This window comes from Callorhinus ursinus, unplaced genomic scaffold, assembly GCF_003265705.2.
Source record: "Callorhinus ursinus isolate GAN/ISIS: 27379988/994484 unplaced genomic scaffold, GSC_fseal_2.0 scaffold10, whole genome shotgun sequence".
NCBI lineage: Eukaryota > Metazoa > Chordata > Mammalia > Carnivora > Otariidae > Callorhinus > Callorhinus ursinus.
This window is the reverse complement of record NW_027397072.1, coordinates 78,628,575-78,648,336: the sequence shown is the minus strand read 5'-3', so window position 1 is coordinate 78,648,336 and position 19,762 is coordinate 78,628,575. Positions and strand designations below refer to the sequence as shown.

The window sequence follows — 19,762 nt, the reverse complement described above, 5'->3', positions numbered from 1 at the left end:
GGGCTCATGGTAGGATGGGGCTGACTGGCCCAGTAGATGTGGGAGGCATGATGCTGAGGGTCCATACTAGTTTTAGGGGCCCACAAAAAGGTTTTAATTTCCTTTAAAATCAGACGGGAAACATGAACTTTAGGTTCGGCAAGATGTTTTAATACATAACCATCTTTATGCTGATGCAATTATAACATATACTTTTTAATTTTTCTTTAATAGAGGAGAGGATCTATATAGGCAAAGGTGCCAAGAGCCCAAAAAAGTCTTAATGCGGCCCTGGGTGGCAGAGTAACTGGCCTGGACAGCAAGTGTGACAGAGGGACCTCCTGACCTGGGGAACTGCCTAAGGTGGGGGTGACCCAGGCTAGGAAGGGACCACTCAGTGGCCTGGCTCAGCAATGCACGGGTGCAGACTGGGGGGCTGGAGGAAAAGCAGCGACCCTGAAAAGACCATCTCCACCTTGGCCACAACCTGTTCATCAAAAGCAAACAGCCCTTGGTTTTGCATCCAAGTGCTTGGGTACCTCAGGCTTAGGTGTCACCGAGAGATAGATGCTAGGGAATTTTAGGACCTTCAGAGTATTAGCTAAACCTGACACAGTTGGATTTCTCAAATGTGGGGTTTGTTTTTTTTGGTTTTTTTTTTTGGTTCTAGTCCCAACCTGGTCACCTGGGGGTGAGACATACACCTTTGAATGTGTTTCTTCATCTCTAAGTTGGGACAGTAACTCATACAGTTTTGCTGAGGGAATGAGCTAATTCATGTCAAGTGCCTTCCTAGCCTGGTGCCTCGCCTCTGGGCATTGTCAAATGTTGATTTCCTTCTCCTTGGCTTGTCTACTTTGCCTCGTTCAGGGCAGGCCAAGGAGGTGGAGGTGCGCTCCCCTGGGCCGTGCCTTGGCCTGGTACCAGCACCACTTGTGGCTGCCCCAGCCCCACCTACCAGGCTGACTCAGGAGGTCTGGGTGGGACCCTGGTTGTGTTTAACAGGCTTTACAGGTGAATCTTCTGTGTGGCTGGGGTTGAGGCCTTTGGCCTTCACTGGAGCATGTCTGGGCCATGGTTTGGCAGATTTGATTTCCAAGACGGAGGCTCCCACCTTCTTGAGGGAGGGAGGAGCCCGAGACCTTGTCTGGGGAGAGTCCAAGAGTGCAAGGCTGGGCTGGCCTGCGTCCCATCCACTCTGAGAAGGCACAGGCGCTCCTTTGTCCTCAGCCCCATGGGCCTCCCTGTCTTCCTGGAGTACTCCTTCCTTTTGGCTTAAGGAATAAGCAGGGACAGCAGCTTCTGCACACCCACGTTTCCAGTTTCCCTCATCTAGTTTGTCAACACACGTTTGTTGCAGCCATGTGCACGGCACTGTGATTCGAGTCAGGAGAGCTTAGATGTGGGTCGGGCCTTCGTGGCATCACCTGATAGAACACAGACTTGTGAATAACCCTTATAAAGGAGACTGAAATAGGGGTTCCTCCAGAAGATGAACACCCCGCAGGGATAATGGGTTCCGATTACGGAGGCAGCACCAATGGATCTGGAGGAGTGAATCCAACTTGTGCAGTCAGGGAATCACAGGGGGAGGGAGGGGTGTGGCATGTGTGGGACGAGCGTGTCTGATAGGATCTGATGGGACAGGATGTGGATGGCACGGAGGGTTGAGGCAGGCAGAGGAGTTACAGAAGTAGGCTACGGCTGAACTGGGAAGGAAGGCAGGCTCCCTGCAGGCAGTGCTGGCCCCCTTCAGTGGTCACGGCCCTGGGAGTCAGGGGTGACCCCTCAGTAAGGGCTTGGGGGAGTTGCAGAGACGGTGCCCCCATGCGGAAGTGTGCGCAGTTCAGCCTCTATGCCTATCAGCAGGTCAGGAGACATAATGCGGAAGCTGTCCCACTCGTGACAGAATCAAAGATGGAATACTTAGGAAGGGCACTTAGTAGGAAACGTGTAGAACCTGTATGCAGAACATGATAAGGTGGCGCTGGAGACACAAAAGGGCAATGGTATAAATAAAAATGTTTGGTGTGCTTCTGGAAGGGAGGGGGGAATAGTTTACATATTTAAGTTGTTCCCAAATGATGGCTTTAACAGCATCTCCCAGCCGGAATCTGGGTGGGTAACCCACCAGATGTTAAAACAGTATAAATTTGTCATAATTTAAACATTTTGATATAGAGATAGTAATAGAAAACATATCCATGGAACAGTCTAGAAAGTCTGGAAAATAGAAGTTAACAGATTTAGTTGATACTTAACCACATGGGAAACTATCAGGTCCCTCACTCATCAAACCTCAAAATATATTAAATTTATAAATGAAATTATTAAATTCACTGTAAGTATTTGAGAAATTATCAGCTGAGAAACATCTTTCTATCCATGACGCCAGAGGCAGAAGCCACAATGCGACAATTGTTTTGTTTGTTCATCGGGGGAATAAAAACTTCAGTATGCCAAGAGAAGAAACCCAAAAACAAAATCAAAAGTCAGTTGATAAACTAAGAAAAAACTCCTGCAATGTGTATGACACATACTCTCTTATGGAAAAAAAATCTAATAATTGATAATGAAGAAGTGTTATGAATGAACTTGCCAGTAGGAAAGTGGGTGAAGGATATGAATTGATTGGGTTTATTTATTTATTTATTTTTAAAAGATTTTATTTATTTATTTGACAGAGAGAGACACAGCGAGAGAGGGAACACAAGCAAGGGGAGTGGGAGAGGGAGAAGCAGGCTTCCTGTGGAGCAGGGAGCCCGATGTGGGGCTCAATCCCAGGACCCTTGGACCCTGACCTGACCTGAAGGCAGACTCTTAATGACCGAGCCACCCAGGTGCCTATTAGAGAGAGAGAGAGAGAGAGAGAGAGAGCGCGCGCGCACAAAGGAGCGAGGGGGAGGGGCAAAGGAAGAAGGAGAGAAGCCGACTCCCTGCTGAGCAGGGCTCCATCTCAGGACCTTGAGAACATGACCTGAGCTGAAATCAAGAGTCGGACGCTCAACCAACTGAGCCACCCAGGTGCTGCAGTGGCAGTAAATGTGAGAAAGGTCAGTCTTATGGTAATCAAATAGGTGCATATTAAAATTAGATACTAATTTTTGCTATCAAATTAGCAAGTTTTCGGTGTGAATTGTTTTGGTTTGTTTGTGTGAATGGTGGTGCTCAGCACAAGTGGACATGTGTGGCAAGGACGCCCCTGTGCCTTGAGGAGGGGAAGGTACAAGCTCTCTGTCAAGCAGCTTTGGCAGAATGTCCCAAAACCCTTAAAAGAATTCATCCCTTTATCCTGGTGATTCTGCTTTTAGGAATTTTTCTCAAGGAAACAATGAGATCTGCAGTCAAAAAGTTGCTAAACAAGGATGTTCCTCACAATGTTATTTATAAAGATGAAAATCTGGAAGCAACTTAAACATCCAGTAACAGGGAATGAGTCATTCTCATGCCGGAGCGCGGTCGAGCCCTTGAGAGCGTTTGTCAGGATGCTTAGTGAAGGGAACGTCATGGTCTAAGGCTAAATGAAGAAGGCAAGAAGGCAGATGGCAGCCAGAGCTGGAAGGGAGATGAAGGGAGAGCAGGACCAGAGGGAAGGAGCCGGGAGCTAGAGTGAGGATGGCAGAGGTGTTGGGTGAATAGGCCGGTCAACACATTTTTTTAGATTCCCTTGGACAGATTTTGATGGAACAGGTAGTGGGTACATGGCACTGTCATTTCGGCTCAATCTACAGCACAAGGGGGTTTGGGTGGACTGACCCCAAGGAAGGGGTGCAGACACTCCCAGAGACTCGGGCAGTCTGTCACTGAGGGTCAGCAACCCATGCCGTGCTGCGTGTCCCGTGTCTGCCCGGCCTCTCTGGACAGGCTGGCTGTGGGGGCTCCACCCCTCTCCTCACTGCTCTCCCCTCCCTGGAGCTGCTGGTCCCCACCTCCTCTTAGAGTGCCTGAGAGACTGGCATCTAAAACCAAACAAAAAACATTTGGGAAGCACCATTTTAAAATTAAAAAATATAATTCAGAACATAAAACTTTCTAAAAAAGAGATTGCCTTCTACATAAAAACAAATTCGTATATTATTTATGTTTGTGTATAGAGAAAATACCGGAAGGAAAACATTATCACGATGTTGTTTCTGGTCAGCTCTGATAGCATTATGGGAGATTTGATATTTTTCTGTATTTTTTCTTCTAATTGCTATGGATGACTATTTTAAAAACAGCTTTATTGAGATATAACTGACACATAATCTGCACATGTTTAAGTACACATCTGATTAAGTTTTGACACATGTACACATCCATGAAACCGACACCCACCTCAAGTTAATGAACATATCCATCATGCCCTTCGTAATCCCCTCCCTCCATCCCTACAAGGCGACTACCGATCCATTCTCTGTCACTGTTATTCAATATACCTTCCCTAGAATTTTATGTCAGTGGAATCTTGCAATATGTACTCTCTTTGTCTGGCTTCTTTGAGCCTCTTATTATTTTGTAGTTCATCCATGTAGTTGTGGGTATTAGTGATTTTGTCCTTTTTATTGCTAAGTAGTGTTCCATTGTGTGGATACTGCGGGTTTTTTACAGCCCTGTGAATTACTTTCATAATTAGGAAAATCCACATTTTTCTAAGTGTACACTGAGATTGGACAGTGTCATGGGAGTTGGGGTTCCTACTGTCCATCCCTCTCTAGAAGTTTGGGGCAGTTTTCCAAGCCTGACACAGTGACTTTAAGGGCAGCAATCTGGTAAGCCCAGAGGGACCACATGCTAGCATTTGCCAAACAAAGGCTTGGCCAAGCCTTTGAACACTTGTGCTGTATATGGTCGGAGTTTGGTTTTGGTTCTAAGGAGACGAAGTGCTGGTTAGCAGACATTTGGAAGACCTGCCTTTGTGTTTCACCTCAGTCCTTGAGTCAGAGAAAGCTTTGTTGAAGGAGCTTGACCTCTTGGCACAAATTGGCACTGAGTGTGTAACTTTCACCTATCACATGGACCCTGGCTGTGCTGCCCATGGATGACTGGCCTGCCTGCCCGGCCCCCCTCAGCTGACACCGCTCTCCCCCTGCCCCAGAAGCCCCCTCTTCACCTGCCCAGTGCTTCCCCCGCCCCATCTCCCTGCAGCTCCTGCCCTTCCCTTGGACAAAGCTGAGGCCATCCTCCCCCTGCTCTCAGGTGATTTTCATGAGGTCTCCCCATCTCCTGGTTTAGCACAGACCTACACAGCTCCTGCAGGACTCCAGACTCCCGAGGTCTCAGGAGAGTCATATTCTCAGGCATTGCTGGTCCCTGTGGGCATGGGGACAGGCGTTGACATGTTCTTTTGTTGACATTTTTGTTGCCTTCGTCACTGGGGGGTCCCAGAAGTTGCCTCTAGTGTGTGCTCAGAAGCCAGTCCACTGTGACATTCTGCTCTGGTCTTCTCTAGATACTCCTAGGCCAAAAGGAAGGACTTAGCTACCCTTGCAGAAAGGGGCAGCCCCTCTCCCACACTTGGTATACCTCCTTGTCCCTGGGCCCCAAATCTCCTAAGGTCTGTCATGTGATGTCCTTTTCTTTCTTTATCATTCTGAGTAAGGGTTAGACTGAGTCCCTGGGCCAGGCCAGGAAATGGACACTCCCATCCTTCTGCCCTCCCTGCCTCCATTATATCTCTACCCTGAGGGCCCCATGCCAACTCCTTCACCAAAACCACCCATCCTGGAAGAGACCCATGACTGACCAGGGAGCTGATGCCCAGGTGCCTGGGTCTCCTGCTCTGGACTGCACTCCTTTGCCCACTGAGCACCTGCTGACTGCCAGACATTGTCTCAAGGGGCTGGGGCCCTGCTCTGGGAACAGCATGGGGGGTGGCTGAGAGTCATGTCACCCTTCCCTTCCTTCTTTCTCAGGGGTCTTAGATTCCAGGGATGAGACTGTCAAAAACAGAAGCAGGAGAACGGGTGGCTGGCTCTCCCTGGAGGGGTGCTGGCTGATGGGTCCCTGCCCCCAAGGCCACCCCTGCTTGGGGCCCTCCTGTTTGGAGACAATAGGGGCCCATTGGTGGTGAGGGCCCAGGTCCCCTGCCAGTGAACAGTCACCTTTGTAAGCTAGGCCCTGCTCCCCAGAAGGTGGAGAAGGGGACGGGAGCAGGGTTCCTCTCTCCCCAGCCAGACTCTATTTTTTTTTTTTTTTTAAGTCTCCTTCAAAGAGGATGAAAACAAACAGTAGGTTTGCCTGGACAATGTCCAGCTCGTGTAATCTTAGAGCCACTGTGGGCAGTGGTGACAGGAGCCAGCCTCTGTAACCCAAGCCTGGAACAGCGTAGAGGCAGTTTTTCAGGGAAGCTCCAGCGGGCTCCCATGGATATGTGTGTCACTGTAGCCTGCAGCAAGTGGGGGTGCCGCCTGCCCACCTGCACACGCAGGAGCTCTGTGGGGACCTTCAGGGAGCCTGTGCATGAGCATGCAAGCCCAGCGGGGTGGGGGCCGCCCGGAGCATCAGGGTGGGCAGGAGCCTGTGAGGTTTCTCAGGGGGCCCTCCCTTGTACCTGAAGCTGCCTGAGTGTGCCTTTTCTGCATGTTTATAGCAGCGGGGCCGTGCCCTGCGTGGAGAGTGGGACCTTCCCCCTGGGCACCCGGCTCCGTGGCGCTTCCCGCCTAGGGTGGAGGTTCAGAGGCCACCTTGAGTCAGTTTCCATGCTGCTTTGAGCTGGCTGGGTTGCCATGTGGTGCTGGAGGAGGTGACCAACTTCTGAAGTGGAAGGTTCCGTAGAGGAATTCCAGGAACACAGTTACCCCGGCTTTTTAGCTCATGCGTGCTCCCTCTGGCCTGGGCTTGACTTTGAGTCCTGGCTCCTGACAATGAGTGGGGCATGTGTGCCAGCCTGCCCGCCCCACACTGGCCGGTGGGTCATGGGGAACAACAGAATGATAATAAAAGCCTGCAATACAGAGATAATTTCTAAGCCTGGTAACAGGGCACATATTATTCCCATTCTTGTTGATGAGGCTGGGGCTCGGAGGTATGACATAATCTTCCCCAGGTTGTACCAGTTCTTAATGGTGGAGCTGGGGTTTGACTGCCAGCTTATCTGGCTCTAAACTGTGTACTCTCCCCATCATGTCTTACTGGGTCCCTGCAGGATCGCTGGCCACGGGCCAGAAGCTTTGCCAGGGGCTTCTCCATAGCTTATTTAATCCTCAGAACAGCCCTGCAAGGTAGGTTTTGTTCTGATTGTTTATTCTGATCATTGTGAGGCTCAGAGCATGTGAATTACTTGCCCTGCTGCATGCATTGGGAGGGTCTTTCTGCTCCTGAAGTCCCCATTTTCCCTGACACTTGGATGCCCAGACCTGCCTTTTGCTGGCTTGGTGTCTGGCCGCGTAACCACTTCTGATACCTGCCCCTCCCCTCACTGCCTGAAACTTGCAACCTTTATTAAACTCCCCGTCCTCCAGACGTCAGACCTGTGTCCTTGCTGCCCACCGCTGCCCACTCGGTCCGCCCAGCGGCCTGGCTACAGGTCACTCTTTCTCCTCCCTTCCTTCCTGGGCAGAAGTGACTGTCCCCTGTCACTTCCCTTCTGTCACTCTATACGTACCTCCATTACGTATAGAAACGACTGTCTGCTTCCCCCACAGACTGAGATTCCTTGAGGGTGGACACTGTGCCTTAGGTTCTGGAAACATGGAAGAATAACACAGAATAGGTGTTCAGTAAATGGTTTTTGAATTGGATAGAATTGAGCTGCTAGATGTAAATACTCTCCTTTTCTGATCTCATGCTTTTTATGTTTGAGTGCTTTAACAGGGTGAGAATTTTCTATGTGCCAACATGGGTTCTGGAGGTAAGAGTAGCACAGGTTTAATTTTTAACTCCAGATTTTAACTCCATGCTATGTGTACTATGAGTCTATGGCTATGAGTATATGAATCTGAAGATATTCATGGAGTTTAAAATTTGGCCTTGACTCCTACCAGTGTGACGTGGTTGAGGTGGTTAGAGGTCCCAAATCCGCCTCTGGGTTCCACTGCCGGGCCTTGAAGACCCTGGCCCTGGACTGACGGGGTGCCTGGTGGTACCTTGCAGCCTTTCTCCTGGCCCCTGCTTCTGGGAGCCTCAGAAATGAGTCAGAACATGTGCAGCGTGGGCTTGTGCGGGTGGCAGGGAGCCCAGAATTAGCTCAGCTGTGCTGCAGCAGGGTTGCAGCAGGGAGGAGGTGGCTGTGCCGGGCGGGGGGCCCAGAGGCAGCACGGGGGTCAGCTGCCTGAGCTGTGTGGGGGTGGGCTCTCAGGAGGCAGCCCTGGCACCAGGGCATTGGGGGGAAGCCTGCTCTGTGCCTGGCATGCACGCCAGTATAGACGAGCAGGGGGGTCCGAGCTGCGGGCCTGTGCAACCACAGCTGGTGTGGCCCTAGCACAGCTGAGACAGATGTAGGTGCTGGGAGGGCACTGGTGTTCTGCCCAGGATGCCGTGTTGTCGCGGGCAGCTACCTGCTGCTCGGGCGGGGAGGGGCCTGGCACTTGTGTTGCCCCCAAATGAGTCAGCTAGGTGGGACGGTGAAATGTTTAATCGTGTGTGTGTCAGCGTTCTAGAGAAAACAGTTTCAAAGATTCCGGCATGCACTCTGGGTACCTGATGTTACTGCCGTGGTTTCCCCGTTGCCATGTGAAACGCACGCAAGCTGAGTGATTGGTGTGCTTGGGGTTGCCATGGGTTTAGTCGTGTGAGTAGAACAACTTGGGGAAGAAAACAACGCATCCGAAGGTTTTCAGGGTGGCCCAGCTTTGAAGCTCAGCAGGTGATTTCTGCCTTAGAGCCTGGGCCTGCCCTCGATCACCTGCGTTTGTGCTCAGGAGGCCACAGCGGGCTGAGCCTGCCACCATGCCCTGTCCTGCAGAGGATCTGCACTCCCCGTCCTGTAGGTGCCTTTCCTTCTTGTCCTGGCAAGTGGTGATCCGGCCATCCTCGTCAGGGCTGGATATAGGATCTCAGAAGGGGTGTGTTGGGCCACACCTAGACCTAGCAAAGGAAGGGAGAAATCCCCCTCTGTGACAGTCTGAGAGCAGGGACCACGCTTCCGTCAGCTTTGTCCCTTTAGTGCCTGATCTAGTGCTCTCCACACAGAGGTCCAGGACCCTCACGACGTCCCTGTGGGCTCCCTCTGCTGGTACCTGGGGCCAGTCCCTGGGGACATTTGTGCAAAGGGTCCCACAAGTCTGAAGAAACTGTCCTGTTGTTAGAACCATCTGGTTTTTTCAGGGCATACCATGTACCCAAAAGTCTTGTTTGGGTCCCACGTCAACTGTGAGGTGGGCAGGGCCAGAAGTAATGTGCCTCTTTGAAGGACAAGGTAGCTGAGGCCCAGACAGTAGAACGGATGTGCCTGCGTTGGGGGCAGAATGACAGGCATAGGGGCTCTCTGGCCTCTCACTTCCTCACCTTGCCCAGGTGATGGCCTGCTGCCTGGCGCTCTCCCACCAGGCTGTCCCACCAGGCCGCACCCAGAACCCTGGGTGTCATGACTCCATTGGTGAGCCTCAAACAGGGGAATCTTGGAGCAAGAGTAGATCCAGAGATTGGACAACTTCTCTATTTTCCAAGTATGAACACTGAAGCCAAGAAGAGTCAAGTAATTTGCAGTAGGCTGAGTGTTGGAAAGAATTCTTTGGGGAAGAATTAAAAAAGAAAATCCCAGTCAGGGTTTATATTCTTGGCCAGCAACATTGGTATGATACTTGCGTAACAGCTACTCTCAACATTGAGATGCCTCAGGCCTGGAAGCTTCGCTGGATACTCCACTTCTTGACAGCCACCTGGGTTTGAGGACAACTTCTCAACCTTTCTTGAAAAATAGAAGGTTTCTTAGATTGTTCTGATTTTCTGTGCCAAGCTCGTTGGAACCTGAGTCCTGAACTGTCCCTTTCACTAAGAGGTAGTTGTGTACAAACTTGAGCTAATCAGTTGATCTTTATCACCCTATTGAATCCCCCCGTTAACCCCCGTGAGTTAGGTGCAGTTACTAGCCCCACTTTGCAGAAAAGGAAACATGCCCTTGCCGGGCTCACCCACGTAAACAGACCCAGGCCTGGTGGGCTCTGAAGCCCACACCCTAGCACAGGGTGGATGTAGGACACACGCAGCTTTGAGGCTCCTTGTTGGAGGGGAACGGTTTTCATCGTGAGCCAGAGCTGATTCCAGTTCTGAGGGGGTCCTCAGAGCAACAGTTTGGGAAATAAGGAACTTCTCAGAGTAATTTTCAGAGATGTGCTGACTGCTTTTCTCAAAAGGCATGTGGGGTTTCCTGCCTGAGCTTGGGTCTGGCCCCCGGCCCCTTTGGTGAGAGGTCCCTGAAATCTGCCGCCTGCAGGTAGGAGCAGTCAGAGGAGGGGATGGAGCCCAGGTGGGAGGCCGTGCCAGGCAGGGGGCAGGGAATAGAATTCCCCCAAGTGGGGTGTTGGGGAGAAAGGACGCGATGAGGACTACTGTTCGATGTTTTACGAAGCTGGAGGGTTGAGGTCTGTACAACACTCAGCAGTCTCCCCTTCAGGATGAAATCACCCTGTTACGAAAGCTGCCAGAGCCCTGCTACCCTATTCCTTTTGTTGTGGTTTCCCCTTAGCCCTTTTGCTGGCCCTTTGCCAGGCCCACTGGTGGGCTTCGGACCTGGGGACAGGCTCCTTGAGATCACAGGTGGCACAGGAGAAGGATTCCTTCGGCCGAAAGGGAACGAGGGAAAAGGAGCAGCTAGTCAGGTGGCTTGGGGTGTGCGACCGGATGGAGGGTTCCTTGCCAGGGCCCTGCTCCCCTGGGAGGCCGGTGAGCCTCAGCCTGGGCATCAGATTTCACTGGACCTGAGCAGGTCCACAGCAGGAATGTGTGGGAGGGAGGAAATGCCATTTTGCATGGCCAGTGTTTTCTCCTTTCGCGCAGCCTGACAGCTCGTTTCGTTTGCATTTGCAGTTTTCATGAACTCGAGTTTGATGACAGTTGCTTGGGTCTAGATTACATGGAAACATTCTGAACGGCCTCCGGCTTCCTTTATCCAATAATCATGACTGTTTTTCGCAGACATATCTTAGGGACTTTCCCAGACCTGTCCACGTCTTCTTATAAGTTGCAGCAATTACATGGCACACCTGTTACATGTGAATCAGAAGAAAATTGAACCAAATAAAGAAAATAATTTTATGAACAAATAAGTATCCCTTGAGAAGCACAGGGAATCTAATGCAAATATCATCAGGGAAATTTAAGAATTTGCTACTGCTGTCTAGGGCTCTGGAAAATATGAATTTCATGGTGTGCTCAGAAGCCTTCCACAGAAACTGCCTGACAGTTCTCTTCCAGTCTCTCCTTAATCTTCATTGGAGGGTCCTCCCAGGCCTCTGTGAGGGACTGGGGTTTTGCAAATGCTGATTCGCTGTGTGAGGCTGAAAATCAGGGCACATTTATACAGCCTCTACATAAGCCTTTAAACATAGGGTCAGGGAAGACAAGTTTCGGGTTGTGGGCTTTTACTGTGTTGACCTCTGAACCTTTAAGACTGTTCTGGCTAGTTGTACAAAAGAGAATAGGGACTCAGACCCTGCTGAGAGAAAATAGACGAGGTGTAAATGAATTTCTGTATAAAGGGGCATTTAGTGGAAATGGTGAGGCGTGGTCAACTTCTCAAGGACAGACCTTGGCCTTTTGTAGATTGCGAAGGCTTCAGAATTCTGTTCCTTCTCTGTTGGATGCAGTGCCACAGGGGGGGAAGGTCACTGGATCCGTAAGCCACCTTGGAAACCCGAGCCTTGGTCTGTTGTCCAGGGCAAGTGGCAGCTTGTACCAGGGAAGGGAGGGGACGGCTCTTTCAGCTATTTACCTGCCTGATAGACATCCACAGTGATAGGGCGAGTTTGAGTTTGAGTTTTTATTTGGGCTGATAAAATCTTTCTGTTCACATTTAAACTGTTTGGTTGACAAGCCATCCACAGGCTTTGGACGGGAGAAGCAGTGGAATCCTCTAGCCGGGTGGTCAGGAAGGACTACTGGCCTCTCCCCTACCTGTACCCCTATTTGCAGGGCCATAGCCAGGCATTTACTAGGAAGATAACTTTTATTGGAGGATTGACTTGGTCTTGCACCTGTAAGAGAGAGAGCACATGACCCATTCCTGCTCCACAGCTGAGGATTTGGAATTATCTAGAAGAGACCTGATAGTTGAGGGTGATGTCAGAGCTCTCCAGGCCATACGTTTGGGTTCCTCCGCCCTCGTGGCTGGTCGTCCAGATGAGATGGCCAGTCTAGTGGACCTCGGCCAGTCAGCTCTGAACTGGGAAGGAGCTTGTGCAGAAGACAATAGGACATGGTCCTTAGCATTCTGGAAAAAAATATCCTTCAAAAATAAATGTGAAACGAAAACATTTTCAGATTGACAGAATTTGAGAGAAGCTGTTCTCTACAGACTCGCAGAATAAGGACCATTAAGGAAAGTCTTCAGCCTGAAGGGAAATGCCACTAGATAGAATATGGATCCATATGTAGGAATAAAAAGTGCCAGAAAAGGGAAATGTGTTGTAAATATAAAAGAACTCATTTTCTCATTTTAAAAGTTCTATAAAAGACAATTGATGGTTTAAAGCAAAATAGTAGCAATTTATTTAGGAGTTTATAATATATGTAATAGTAAGATGTGTGACAAAGGATGGGAGTACGGCAAATGAAAAAAACACAGACATGGGATAGGGAATAATCAATAAAAACAGAAGTTGGCTCTTAAAAAGATTAATAAAATTGATAACCCCCCAAGAAGACTAATGAAGGAAAAAGGAGAGGAAACCAAATTGCCAATATTAGCGAGGAAACATTTTCCAAATAATTAGAGAAAAACATTTTCCAGGTAATTTCATGAGGCCAGCCTAACCATGGATTAAAAAACGAAAAAGAAGTTACGACCAATATTTCTCCCCAAAATAACAAAACACTAGCATATTGAATACAGCAATAATGATACCTCATGACCAAGTGGGGTTCTCCAGGAATGCAAGGTTGGTTTAACATATGAAAATTCAATGAATGTAATACACCACATTAATTGAATAAAAAAGGAAAATTATATGATCTGTGCAATAGATGCAGAAAAAAGCACGTGACAAAACTCACAGCCTATTTATGATCAGAAATTCTCGGCAAACTCAGAATAAAAGGGAGATTCCACCATGTGTTAGAGGACAGTTTTCAAAAACCCACAGCTGAAATCATTCTAAACTGTGAAACATTGAATGCTCTCCCCCTTCGATTGGGAGTAAGGCAAGGAAGTCTGTGTGCGGCACTCTGTACAGCACAGGACTGGAAGTCCCAGTCCGTGTAATCAGGCAACAGAAAGAAATGAAAGCCTTAAGGGTTGGAAAGGAAGAAAAATTATCTTTGTTTGCAGAAGGCAGAATTCTAAATAATCTTAGTGAATTTAGCTTGATTTATTTCACTTAGCATAATACCTTCCAGTTCCACCCATGTTGGCTAATTGAACTTAATAAAAAAAAATAAGTGAGTTTAGCAAAGTCATAGGATATACGGGCAACATGCAAAAATTGATTGTGTTCCTGTACACTAGCAAGAGTAATTGGAAAATGAAATTGCTTTGTGTCACAGTGGTACCAGCACTCCACTTGGAAGCTACTGATGGCATCTTCCTTCACTCAGAATGAAATCCAACGTCTTGCCCGTGAGCTACAGGGCTTGTTCGCCGGGTAGGCTCCTCTCCCCGGGCACCCACCGTGTCTCTGATCTGTCCCTGTTGCCCCTCTGGCTCCCTCTGCTGTGTCCAGAGGGACTTGGCTCTCCCTTGTGCCTGCACACCGGTCCCCCACATACAGCCCATGGCTCACTGCCTCACTCCAGTCAAGTCTCTGCTCAACTGTCCCCTTCTCAGAGAAGGCTTTCCTGATCACCTTATTTAAAATAGCACCTCCTGGGGCACCTGGGTGGCTCAGTTGGTTAAGCATCTGCCTTTTGCTCAGGTCATGATCTTAGGGTCCTGAGATCAAGCCCCAAGTCGGGCTCCCTGTGCAGTAGGGAGCCTGCATCTTTCTCCCTCTCCTTCTGCAGCTCCCCCTGCTTGTGCTCTTTCTCTCTCTGAAATAAATAAAATCTTAAAGTAAGATAAAATAGCACCTCCCAACCTCGCTTTGTTTTTTAAAACACTTAAAGGTGAGTCTTTCCCTCATCACCCCCTGGCATATTGGATATGTTTGTTCCTTGTTTCATCCCCTTGGAACATTAGGACAAAAATTTTGTCTTTTGTGGTTGTTTGTTGCCCAATCTATAGTGCCCAGCACAGTGCCTGGACCTTAACAGTAGTCAATAAATATTTGTTTCATGGGTGATTGAGAACAAAATGTTGTGCTGATAAGGATGGGGCTTGGGGGGTAAACCCTAACAGGAAAGTCCTTGGTGTGGTAGGCCCTTGAATCTGCCTTTTTCTTTTTTGAAAAATCTCTGTATTTTAGTGTGAAAGCAAGTTTTCAGTTAAAAATTGTGATGTCAAGTCCTGAATCGGGACAGGGCACATCTGCAGGGCACCTGTTGTTTGCGTGGCACTCCATCATTTGCAAAGTGTTTTCCTAGACATTGCCACACTGGATCCACACAGTGCCCAGTGATGCAGTGGGTTGGATGGTGAGTCAGAGAGATTCGGTTACCTGCTCAGGGTTGTACAGAGCTGCTAAAGCCAGGAGTCCTGGATTTCCATCCCATGTTCCTTTCTATGGCATCCTGTGCTGGGAAACAGTCCCTGGAACCAAGTTCTTGCATGGTCACCTGTGGGTAGGGCAGCCCCCAGGTCCAGTCTTCATGAGGTTAGATGTTCTGGTATCTCTGTTTTGTGTACCTGTGCTGAAGGTGAGGCAGCAGGTGGGAGGAAGAGAATGTTGCTGATTTTTGAGGTCTGTTTTGAAGACGGGATCTGTGGGAATGGAGGCTGGGTCAGCTCAGCAGATGTTTTTATTGTGTAGAGGCACAATAAAAGGGCCCTGCTAGCCCTGGGGTTGAGTGAGGGCCCCCTAGATCCAAGTCCTAAGAGCTCCGGAATGTGGACTGTCTTCACCTATAAGGAGAGCCCCGGGAGGCTCTGGGAGGGTCTGTGGGTGTGAGCAGTTCCGTTAGGGCCTGGCTTTTGTAATATATACTCCCTTGAGCTCTGTGGGAACCCATGGGGAGAAATAAAAGTGGCCTTTTTCTTCTCTGATTGACATTTGTGTCAATAAACACTCATGGGTCCATTGCCAAATGAAAGGGGATTGAGCATTTGTGTGCATGTTATCTCATTGGATCCTCAATGTAGACAAGAAAAATGCCTTCTCTGTCTCAGATGAAGAAATAGGCAGGGAGCAATCATATGGATTTCCCAGGAGTATTTCCATATTAGGTAGCACATTTGGGACAAGGACCAGGTCTTAGAACTCCAAGGCAAGTGCTCCCTAGGAGGGCTCCACCCGAGATGCCCCATACATCGGACAGATCACCAAGAGTGATGGGGACAAAGAGTATCATATCATGACTATAAAACCATGATAACCACTGTGCACGGGGAGGCTTCGCAAAGATTGTTCTGGAGGAAAGGATGAGAGAGTGTGCACCCAAAGTAAGGAAAGGGATTAAAATGTGGGTACCTTGATGCCTACTTAAATATTTGGTGTCGGCTTTTCTCAGTAGCCTCTCACTTTTTATAACTCTGTTGGGATCATTTTACCTAGTCCTCACCGGTTTGAGGCTCTGGTCTGCACAGAGCTGACGGGAGCTCGGAGTATCGCTGACAGCCCTGATGAGCATGGCTGGGGCTCTTATACATGCGCTGTTCTTTGCAGATGTCACTCTGGGGGCGAGGCCGGGCCAGAGAGTGCCACCCCGACTGAGGGCCACAAAAGCAGCACTTCTAACTGCAGCAGCGTTTCTTTTCTTTCTTTCTTTTTTTTTTTTTTTTAAGATTTTATTTATTTGACAGAGACAGAGAGTGTGCGCACAAGGAGGGGGAGAGGGAGAGGAAGAAGCAGGCTTCCTGCCGAGCAGGGAGTCCAGTGCAGGGCTCGATCCCAGGACCCTGGGACCATGACCTGAACCGAAGGCAGACGCTTAACGACTGGGGCACCTGCACACCTGTGTGTGTGTGTGTGTGTGTGTGTGTGTGTGTGTGTATAATGCTGGAAAGAATAGTTTCTCACTCATAACGTGATACATCAGAAATACAAATTCTAGGATAAACTTGCTGAACAATTGTCAAGTGAGGCATGTTAAGAATGATTAGCTCACAGAGTTTGGGTATAATCAAAGCACAAATGTGCTTTTATCATTGCTATATCATTGCTAAATTGTTGTTTTAGGAAGAAAAAGAAATCTATTCCTTGACTTAAGTGTTTGTAGTAGTTTAAAACTCCTCCTGCCTCTCGGTGCCCACTGAGCCATGGCTGCTTCCCACAGACGGGATTATATGACACAGTGAAGCGTGACGTCCTCTCTTATCCTTCACTGAGAAATCCTAAAAGGACTCCATGATTTTTTTCTTAGGTGAGATTTTTGGTCAGTAGGGGGAAAATAAAGTGTGTTTTCAAATCAGGGAATTCTGGAAAGTAATATGTCTCAGAGGCGTGTGCATGGCGGGTTGAGGAAAGCCCGTCCCTCCGCCTGGTTGTTGCCAGGCACTCGCTGGCATGCTTGTCCTTGTGTTGATGTGCATAGTTCAGGGACACGGGTGGGAGTGAGCTGCTCCTGCTTCAGGCTGTTTGGATTCAGGGTGCTGGCTCTGCTGGCTTGCAGGAAGCCTCAGGGAGCTCTTGCCTGCCTCTGTGCTGTCCTGGAGAGTAGGTTTCCAAAGGGAGGGAGGCTGAGCCCGCCGCACAGCCGATGGGAGTGAACGCCTGGTCTGTAAGTACAGTCCCCCTTCCCCGATGTGCATGAGGCAGGTGAGTGTGCCAGTGTGCCCAGAGGGGAAGGGTTTTGTCATCTCAGGATGCGAGCTCCCCAGAGGAGACAGTGGTAAAGCTGGTTGTGGACACTGGGACAGTTAGTACATTTTCCTTAATAGGTCTGGTAAACTTGGGGCTTCTTGGCTTGTCCTAGAGAGATGACCTGTAGACCAGGATGTGTCCTCTGAATGAAGAGGTGACAGTTGATCCAGGAACACTGAATCCATAGGTCAGGCGGTGACTCAGGGTTGCAGAGTTTAGGGAGGCAGGCCATGCTGAGTCCTTTAGAGTTGGTGCTTCTGCCCAGCGGGGAGACCCCTATCTAGTGTGGGACCCTAGGTCCTCCCGAACTTTCCCTCCAACTTGAGGGATGATCAGGCCCTGTCAGTAACCAGGGATCTCTTCCCCCACCAAGTGCATTCAGAACTGCTTTGAAAGCTGACAGCCTGGTGTGCAGGTTTAGGATGGCGGAGACGTCTGCTCCGAAGACCAGCACATCTGCTCCTGCTGTTCTTATTAGACACCTTCCTGGCCCCCACACGCTCGCGGAGCACACTTGCTACTCAGGAGATAAGCTGTGCACGGAGTTCTCCAGTGAGAGCTGTTCACGGTTAGGGAAGGAAGGTTTGTTGTTTTTTTTTTTCTGGCTGTGAGACAGGGGGCCTCCTTTGCCTCCTCCCTGGGCCTGACCCTGGGCCTTGCAGGCCAGAGCGTGTGTGAAGGCTTCCAGGGACGCCCTCACCATGGGTCTGGTGACACTCTGAGAGAGGCGAGCCTGCTCCCATGTCTGTGACTACATCTGTCCTGACTCCTTTCAGTGGTTCTGGGGGTGGGGGGGGGGCTGACATCTAAATCTCATTTGCATGTATTTCCAAGTCACGTTTTAGGATTGGTGAGCCTCCCCATAGCCAACTCCATCATTCCGTTTGCAGACCTTCGTAACATTCTCTGTTGCTGTCCAGTCGTGAAACGTTTTGCTGGGATTTGTTCCTCTACTGTTCGTGTCTTACTACTTCAACTCGTTCTTGGGTTCCTTGCGAGGAGAGGCTGTATTTGATTCTGCCTTGTGCTGCCAGGCACAGCGTGTTCTCAGCCAACTGTCGTTCCCACTTGCTGCCGCTGGATTACACTTGCTGATGATGCACACCCGGACGAGGTTCACCAGTTTTGCCCATCCTGGACTCTAGTGAAGATCTAGCCCCTAAGTCTGGATCAGAATCTCTAGACTCTGTCACTCTTGTGATTCAGGACTTTAAGAGAAGACGGAAGGATTCCTTGTGCTGTGTGGGCTCTGTGGTCTGATGTGATGACTTTATGTATGGTTGCATCATACACAGGGAAGCATCTGGAATCAGATGCTCAGTGGATGTGACATCAGCCTGCGGCCCCCTGATTGAGGCGCCGCTGCTGTGTCAGGACCCCCAGGCCACCTGGGATGTCCACTCCGTCCCCCAGGGCCCTGAGCTCTGAAGAAAGGGAGCCCTGGGACGATGCTTTTGTCGATGCCCGTTGTACCAGAGACGGGCAGACCCTTGGCAGGGAGACTGCTTTCTCTGCCACGTGGGAACCAAAGCCAGAAAACCACTTGTGTGATGCTGGCAACTTTCCCGCTGCGGCAGAGGCTCCAAGGCCTCCTGATGGTTGAAATGGTTACCGTTTATTGAGCTCTTTCTATGACCAGGCCTTATGCCAACGCATCGTCATTGAATTCTCAGCAACCCTGCCAGGAGGCATGGTCCCATTTCAGAGATGAGAAAGCAAAGAGAGGCCACCTTGCTCTAAGTGGCAGAGCCAAGATTGAAACTCAGGGCCTGCAAAACCCTGTGTTTTTAAAGCCCTAACCCCAGCGCCCCCCAACCCCCAACCCCTTTCTTTGTTGAACCACTTCCTTCCCTAAGTGAGGAGAGGGGTGTGGGTCTTCTTCCTGTGGTTCTTCTTCTTCCTTCACCCAGCCACTGCTCCGGTCACAGAAGGTGGAGCTGGATGCCAGGCTTCTTCTGAGACAGGGCTCCGTCCTGGCAGCCACCACCAGAGGGGAACTGAAACCATCTCTGATTGTTTCCTGTGGCTGATAAGCAATGCCCAGCAAGGCTTTGGGGGGAGGTGCAGATTCTTCTTGGTTGGGTTGGGGCCCTTGTGTCATTTTTGGGGGGCCAGTCAGGATGGGCCAAGTGTGCGTGGTTCTCCCGGGAGGCCTGCCCTCCTCTGCCCCTCCCCACGGGGGCACAGTTGACAGGCTCTGAGTCCCACCTCTGCTCTTTTTTGGCCCTGGCCCCCCACAACCCCTGGAAGAGCTGTTGCTGCGTGGGTTTTGTGGCCTGGCTCTGGCGGCACGGGAGAGCAGGGCACGCCGCAGTCCACACGCTGAGCCACCAGCCCAGCCCTTGCCTTCCTGCTGGGCCAAGATTTCCCAAACACACAGTGGGGGTCCCAGCCTCAGGCATTCATTCCATCATTGGGCCCATACCGGTTTTCCAGCCTTTTTTCTTTCATGTTCTCCTGAGCCACACTTTTTTCTCCCCTCTGATGGGGCCAGTCTGTCTGCCCACTGCATCTTACCCTTGGCTCTCAGTTGCTTCCCCTGGGGCTGCACTGCCACCCCCACGCTGTTTCTTCACCTGGACCTACGCTTACCTGTCCTTCGGAGTGTGGCTGCAGTCCACGTCAGAACGCCATCCCCGGTGTTCCAGACCTAGAGCCATCTCAGCCATGTGCCCATCCAATTTGGCACTTGCACACGTGCTGCCTTCAGGACATTTTTTCTTTCTCCCGGAGACTCATTTCACTTTTTATGTCTGTCCTCTCCACAGAACTACAAGGTTGTACGTGGACTCATGTTTTGTAATTTTTGTCAT

At 50.0% G+C, this 19,762-nt stretch overlaps 1 protein-coding gene across 6 annotated transcripts in view; it reads left to right on the top strand.

The window, feature by feature from the left end:
* Positions 1–19,762, top strand: part of CRACDL (CRACD like) — a 134,673-nt gene that overhangs the window by 14,171 nt on the left and 100,740 nt on the right. Inside the window, exon 1 of one of the 6 annotated variants that reach the window (XM_073897833.1) lies at positions 2,909–3,032. The exons of 4 other annotated variants lie outside the window; for them this stretch is intronic. The gene's annotated coding sequence lies outside the window, so the exon portion shown is untranslated. Of the gene's footprint in view, positions 1–2,908; positions 3,033–16,746; positions 16,867–19,762 lie in introns of those variants that run through there. One more of the 6 variants, XM_073897832.1, reaches the window with a different exon arrangement.